The sequence below is a fragment of the Gymnoscopelus microlampas genome (assembly GCF_963454915.1).
Source record: "Gymnoscopelus microlampas genome assembly, chromosome: 24".
Classification (NCBI taxonomy): Eukaryota; Metazoa; Chordata; class Actinopteri; order Myctophiformes; family Myctophidae; genus Gymnoscopelus; species Gymnoscopelus microlampas.
In genome coordinates this window covers 2,375,526-2,382,939 of record NC_139961.1, presented here as the reverse complement: position 1 = coordinate 2,382,939, position 7,414 = coordinate 2,375,526, and positions in this window count along the sequence as shown.

Here is a 7,414-nt window from a genome sequence, read left to right as displayed (position 1 = left end):
AGCATGTCAGTGTGCAAATTATACACAACTTTAGGATTTTCTGCTCTTAAAATAACTCACACACACACACACACACACACACACGCACACGCACACGCACACGCACACACATGCACACACACACACACACACACACACACACACACAGACGTTATCGATATCCACACAAATCGAATCAATATGGACCCGCAAGGTCCATTTAGTGTGTGTGTGTGTGTGTGTGTGTGTGTGTGTGTGTGTGTGTGTGTGTGTGTGTGTGTGTGTGTGTCACATGACTTTAGTGTTATTATTTCGTCATTGGGGTTTTTGTACTCAGTATTCAGTTAAACATATAATACAAATAAATGCAAATACAATACAGAACATAGCGCCAATTACTGAGACTGGAGAAGAGTCTAGGACGTGTGGAGCGTTGTCCAGGGTGTTTTAGAGAAGAGAGAAGAGTCTAGGACGTGTGGAGCGTTGTCCATGGTGTTTTAGAGAAGAGAAAAGAGTCTAGGACGTGTGGAGCGTTGTCCAGGGTGTTTTAGAGAAGAGAGAAGAGTCTAGGACGTGTGGAGCGTTGTCCAGAGTGTTTTAGAGAAGACAGAAGAGTCTAGGACGTGTGGAGCGTTGTCCAGGGTGTTTTAGAGAAGAGAGAAGAGTCTAGGACGTGTGGAGCGTTGTCCAGGGTGTTTTAGAGAAGAGAGAAGAGTCTAGGACGTGTGGAGCGTTGTCCAGGGTGTTTTAGAGAAGACAGAAGAGTCTAGGACGTGTGGAGCGTTGTCCAGGGTGTTTTAGAGAAGAGAGAAGAGTCTAGGACGTGTGGAGCGTTGTCCAGGTTGTTTTAGAGAAGAGAAAAGAGTCTAGGACGTGTGGAGCGTTGTCCAGGGTGTTTTAGAGAAGAGAGAAGAGTCTAGGACGTGTGGAGCGTTGTCCAGGTTGTTTTAGAGAAGAGAAAAGAGTCTAGGACGTGTGGAGCGTTGTCCAGGGTGTTTTAGAGAAGAGAGAAGAGTCTAGGATGTGTGGAGCGTTGTCCAGGTTGTTTTAGAGAAGAGAAAAGAGTCTAGGACGTGTGGAGCGTTGTCCATGGTGTTTTAGAGAAGAGAGAAGAGTCTAGGACGTGTGGCGCGTTGTCCAGAGTGTTTTAGAGAAGAGAGAAGAGTCTAGGACGTGTGGAGCGTTGTCCAGGGTGTTTTAGAGAAGAGAAAAGAGTCTAGGACGTGTGGCGCGTTATCCAGAGTGTTTTAGAGAAGAGAGAAGAGTCTAGGACGTGTGGAGCGTTGTCCAGGGTGTTTTAGAGAAGAGAGAAGAGTCTAGGACGTGTGGAGCGTTGTCCAGAGTGTTTTAGAGAAGAGAAAATAGTCTAGGACGTGTGGAGCGCTGTCCAGAGTGTTTTTTTTTTCAATAGCACAAACCCAGGGTTACCAAAGTGCAAAGTGGGCCTTAACCACAGAACTAACTGCTCTGTAAGTCACAGGAAAAATGTTCTCCCTTGAAAAAGGTTTCATAGCTTAATAAATAGCCTCTACTATCAAATAGATATCAGTTACAAAGATCTTTTTTTTTTTTTTTATCCGGACAGTTTTGCAAAAACATACTTTTGCTTTTATAAGTGATAATATACTTATTCTATAGAGTAGCTGTATTGGGTTGAAAATGGCATAAGTCCCACACCTGCTGGTAAAAGGTTTTATAATGTAAGAGGTAGTTTGGCTGTTGGCAGCATTGTATAGATAATATGTGTAAAATGTTGAATAAAATGCCATAAAGCCTCCGGGGCTTAATCTTCCAATAACTCAATATCTATCAGCCTGTACAGAGAGAACACTCTAACCTCATACGTTAGAGCAGCGTGACGTCAGTTTGTTCTCGTGTTTTTGAAGTTGACTTTGAAGAAGTGAAACCCACATCCTCAGACGAACTCAAGACCGTTAAGATCTGCAGCGTCTTTTCTTTCAACATCTGTTCTTCACAGGAAGGTAAAATGTCTTTACTTTATATCTATATAGCAGGAGATCCTGACATACAGTAGGCCTATGACTCATCACTCATTTGTAATATTAATGTTTGATGAGTATCTTATGTGACTGTAGCATCGTCCATGTCAGGTGGAAACCGTTACGATGCAGGAAATGTTGTTAAAGGAGAATTCCGGTCATTTTAAGTGTTATGTTTGATGTGTGTCAAATCACTTACCAACGTAGGAATGAAAATCGCGTAACTCCACAGAGCCCCCTATCGACCCCCACCGTTGTCATTATAGGAGGATATAGGATAGCCCAAATTCGCCTATTTTAACCAATGCAAAGTCTGTTTTTTTGCTTCTAGTACTCATTGTTGAGTCCCATGATAATGTAACAGGCGCTAAAACTCCCGACAAGCTAACGGCTAATAACAAACGAGCTAACGCTGGGGCTGCTTATCTCTCTGCATGGCAGCCCCAGGTTGCCAGGTCGGGAGAGAAACCAGCAACCAGCATTAGCTCGTCCTCTCCTGTCCGATCTACAAGCTCCAGGGGTCATCACCATGCCAGCGTGTGACAGACATCATTATTTTTTTTTAACTCTAAATCTTTATCCCGCGATTTTTGTAACCCCTTTTTTTCACCCGGTGCCAATTTCCTAAGTGATCCTGGGCGCTACACCAGCCCTACACCAGCGCTACACCCGTCCCCCACAGCCTAGGGAGGCCAGGGCCGAGCTCATGCTTATTTTTGTCACGAACATACAATATAACTGGTCAATAATTTTACCAGAAATTCAAATGAGTTAAATGTAAACTAATGGACTCGTTATGTGCCATATAGTGTCTATGCCAGTGTGCTACACATTTTAAAACTATTAGACTAGTACTCTCCATGAACACTAGTGCCACAAATACTGAGCCACAGTTTTCACCATCACGTGCAGTTCTTGCTGATGAGACAAATACTTACAGTAGAATAATGATGAGCTCTATCCAGTTCCATGTATGATACACAAATACATATGGCTGAGATTTCAGTTCCTTTTTTCTCAGTTCTATCTCTGATGGAAAGGTCTAGTCACATGATTTATGGTTTGTCAGAAGGAAAGTGTCTTTCCAAGTTCCCTTTCTTCACTTACTGTAGGTCTGTTCCCAAACTCATTCAACTGATGTCTTGTCTCATTAGATGTGGCTGAAAAATAGTAGTAGCTTAATAAACAGGTAACACATCTGTACCATTGATATGCAGCCATGGTCAATCCTGTGTTTATTCACACTATGAGTTATTATGATTTTAACAACAGGGTTATTATTGTGAATTATTGTTGATTGAATTCACTTTGATCCTTAATCCTTAATATTACTTTTTTTGATCCTGAGGAAATAATCAAGTAGAATATGTGATTATATTAGTTTGGTTTATGTTATTGTTTTATGACCATACTGTATCATGTCTAATCATGTGTTTGAATTGTGCCCAGCTTGAGAGATGTAATGTAATGTATGGGGCTGTTTGTGCAGCAGTGACAGTGGAGCAAGGAGGAAAACAGAAGTTGGTTAAATGACGAAATTTAGCAGGAAAGTACATAGCAGATGTTTCCTGTACTTTGAACTGGTGGAAGCAGATTACACACAGGCACACACACACATAGATTGCTTAAGGTGTGGGGGCACGACGCTGCTGCAATACACACAAGCAAACACACACATATAGATTGGGTGTGAGGCACGGATGCTGTGATATAGGGACACACAGGGACGCAGGAGGGGGTAGGGGGGGGCGGGGGGGTTTGGACATACTCAGTTTCACGTGTGCAGTGCTGGTGCACACGCGCGCGTGTGTGTGTGTGTGTGTGTGTGTGTGTGTGTGTGTGCTTGTGTGTATGTGTGTATGCACACATGCGCTTGTGCTGAGCCAGCGCGCGTGTGTGTGTGCATGTCTTTAAGTGGTGCATGTGTTGCATGTTTGTGTTGAATTAGTGTAACTGGTTGCATCTTTGTGTTGCAATTAGCTGCAGCTGTTGAGGCCGTGCTCAAACATGGACGGACGGACGGACGGACGGACAGACAGACACACACACGGTCAAATGTAGGAGTGGTTGGCACCACTCAAAACAAAAATAAATGTGTTGTCTAATCATTACAAGTGGCTCTTATTCTGATATCCAACTGGCACGGCTGTCTGTTCGATTGTGCTGAGATGATTGTGTCTTGCCTAGTGTTGGTGGTGTTGAGGTCTTCGGGGATCGATGACTCTGGTCTGTGTGTTGCATTATTATTCTGTTCTGCGTGAAGCTAAGTTGAGTTCTATGGAGAACTGTGTCATGGAATATAGTTCACCGGCTTTGAACAAAACAAGCCTGAGCATTTAACCACAGAGAATCAACAGTGAACTGGTCATGTTTGTCTCTTTCGTATTGGAAGGTTTTCTGTACCGTAGAAAGCTGCAGAATCTGCATAAAGCTGGTTAACTGACTGTGCAATTCTTTTCCCCTCCCCTGCAGTCCCTATTAATGTTATAACATGGAAGACAATGATAAACTAACAATAATTGTGCATCCTACACACACACACACACACACACACACACACACACACACACACACACACACACACACACACACACACACACACACACACACACACACACACACACACACACACACACACACACACAGTAATGCAGAAATATGCATGTGTGGATATATTTCCTGGTATAAATAACTTGAACTAAAGCTTGAAAGCATTAAGAGACGTAAACATCAGGTGTTTGCAGCAGGAATCAACCATGGTGAATCGTATCTTGAAAACTCTGGACATGCTGGATGTCGAGGAGTTCATCAGGTTCAAGTGGTGGCTGCAACAGCCTGGCAATGTTGAAGGTCTCAAACCGCTGAGAAAGAGAGCTCTAGAGAGTGCTGGGCCCACGGATGTAGTGGATCAGATCACACAGAACTATCCGGGGAAAGAAAATGACATCATGTTGAATATCCTGGAGAAGATCCACAGGAAAGATCTACTGGGGAGATTTAAAAACACAGCCGAAGGTAAGTGAAGAGAGTAGAGATCTACGTTTAGATATAAATGAATGGACCAATTCCAATAATGTTTACACCCACCCTTTGTTTGTGGTCCAAATGATAAAAAAAACAAGGGAACCAGGAGACCTGGTACTGCCAGACCCCTAGTGGTTGAAATCTGAATGGCCGGACTTCGCATGACGTGTCATGCGAAGTCACGTCATGCGAGGTCCCTTCTATGCCCATGTATGGACGAAAGGGGGACAAGAGATCGACCGACATTTATGCCCATGTATGGACGAAATAGGGACAAAGCCTCGTGTAGGCCGACCCTCTGGGTCTTTCATACAGATGTGCACCACCACCTGTAAGATTGTCTGTACTACTGCCATAGATGTGCATACATGAACATATATATATATATGAACACACCTCAATGACCGATCAGATGTTTAAAAGTGTTCTCCTATCATTATATGTATGAAGCTAACATTATGTGCCAAATGATTTACAAACATGAAAAACAAAAGTAATATAAATATTGCTGGTTGTGATGGTAGAATTTAGACAGCTAAACTCATTTTTTCTAGAATACAATGTAACCTCAGTTTAGGTAATTCTTTATTGACATGAAAACATATGACATAGGCCTATCATTATCAAAAGGATAAAACACTATGGAGCTGCCAGCCTTTAGATATATGTTGTCATTGTGTTTTTTTGTCTGCAGTGTGTGAACCATCTGGAGGAGGAGGGGAGGATGAGGAGAAAGCTGGAAGTCCTCCTGATGAAGTCATGCCTCAAATGGATTCACATCCAGCAGAGCCTCCGTCCAGAAGGACCTGTTCAAAACGTGCATGTGAGTCCATGCTGATCAGTAATGCTGTAGTGGTGTAGTGGTGTGGTGGTGTAGTGGTGTGGTGGTGTAGTGCTGTAGCGACGTATGTTTGGGCAGACATTAGAGAACTCTAGCCTTTAGGGAAACAGTGATTACATACTTAGACAATATTATACCAAATGATCACCTGTTGGGGGTAATGAGTTACAAAAGTAACTAGTTAGGATATAGCTGTCTGATAAAAGTGTGTGTGTGTGTGTGTGTGTGTGTGTGTGTGTGTGTGTGTGTGTGTGTGTGTGTGTGTGTGTGTGTGTGTGTGTGTGTGTGTGTGTGTGCGTGCGTGCGTGCGTGTGTGTGTGTTTAGGCTATGCATGTGTGGTTGTGGTTGTGGGTGTGTGTTTGAGTTTGTTTTCACAGTCTTCAGGACCAGGGAACAGCACCAACAGACAGGACGGTCCAGAACCAGAACCAGAACCAGGGGACATTAGATTGAACAGCACCAACCGACAGGACTTTTTAAAATGTGAGTTCTTCACTGAACTTTTGTCTTGTTTCTGGTTTGGACTTTTTAGAGAAAAGTCCAAACCAAAATCTGTAGCAAAAATAGCAGATCTACAAGCTAAAAACATGTTTTGAGCTTGTAGATCTGCTATTTGTACAACGAAGTAGGGCATTAATTTATGCAAAACTTAAAAAAGAACTTTAAATTGTGGAGATCCGAGAGGAGAGACACACGCACGCACGCACGCACGCACGCACGCACACACACACACACACACACACACACACACACACACACAGAGAGAGAGTAACTTAATAATAAATAAAGTGTCTCCAGGTATAAAGCGTTTAATTAGTTGTGATATTTTTATCATGTGTTTTTCTCACAGATTCCTGTCAACTTTCACTGGATGTAAACGCAGTGAGCGACCACCTCATCCTGTCAGAGGAGAACAGGAAGGTGACTCATACAGGACAAGACCAACATCATCCAGAACATCCACACAGATTTACCTATTACTATCAGGTGTTGAGTAAAGAGAGTCTGTCTGAACGTTGTTACTTTGAAGTAAAATGGAGAGGAAGAGGTGTTATTGTAGCAGTCAGTTATATAGACATCAACAGAAAGGAGGAGGGTCTATCAGCCTTTGGTCTCAATGACAAGTCCTGGATGTTATGGTGGGCCTCTGGTTCAGACTACAGCTTCTATCACGACAGCACTGACACTAAACTGTCAGGACATGTTGTCTCCACAGTGGGGGGTGAGGGTGAGGGGGTAGTGGGGGTGTACGTAGATCACAGAGCAGGTACTGTGTCTTTCTATCATGTTGATAAAAACACAGACACACAGACCCTCCTCAATACAGTAAACACCACCTTCACACAACCTCTCTATGCAGGTATAGCGACTGATGGTACAGCAGAGGTCTGTAAGATCTGGTAGATCTTAGAGAGAAGCTAAACACAGACACATAAAGGTTCCAACTGGAACCTGAACTGGTTCTTCACAGTGATATCATAGCAGAACCATTCTTTGGGTCCAAATAGGAACCTTTCAGACCTAAAGGTTCTTTATAGAACCATTTATTTTAATAATAGAGCTATAAAG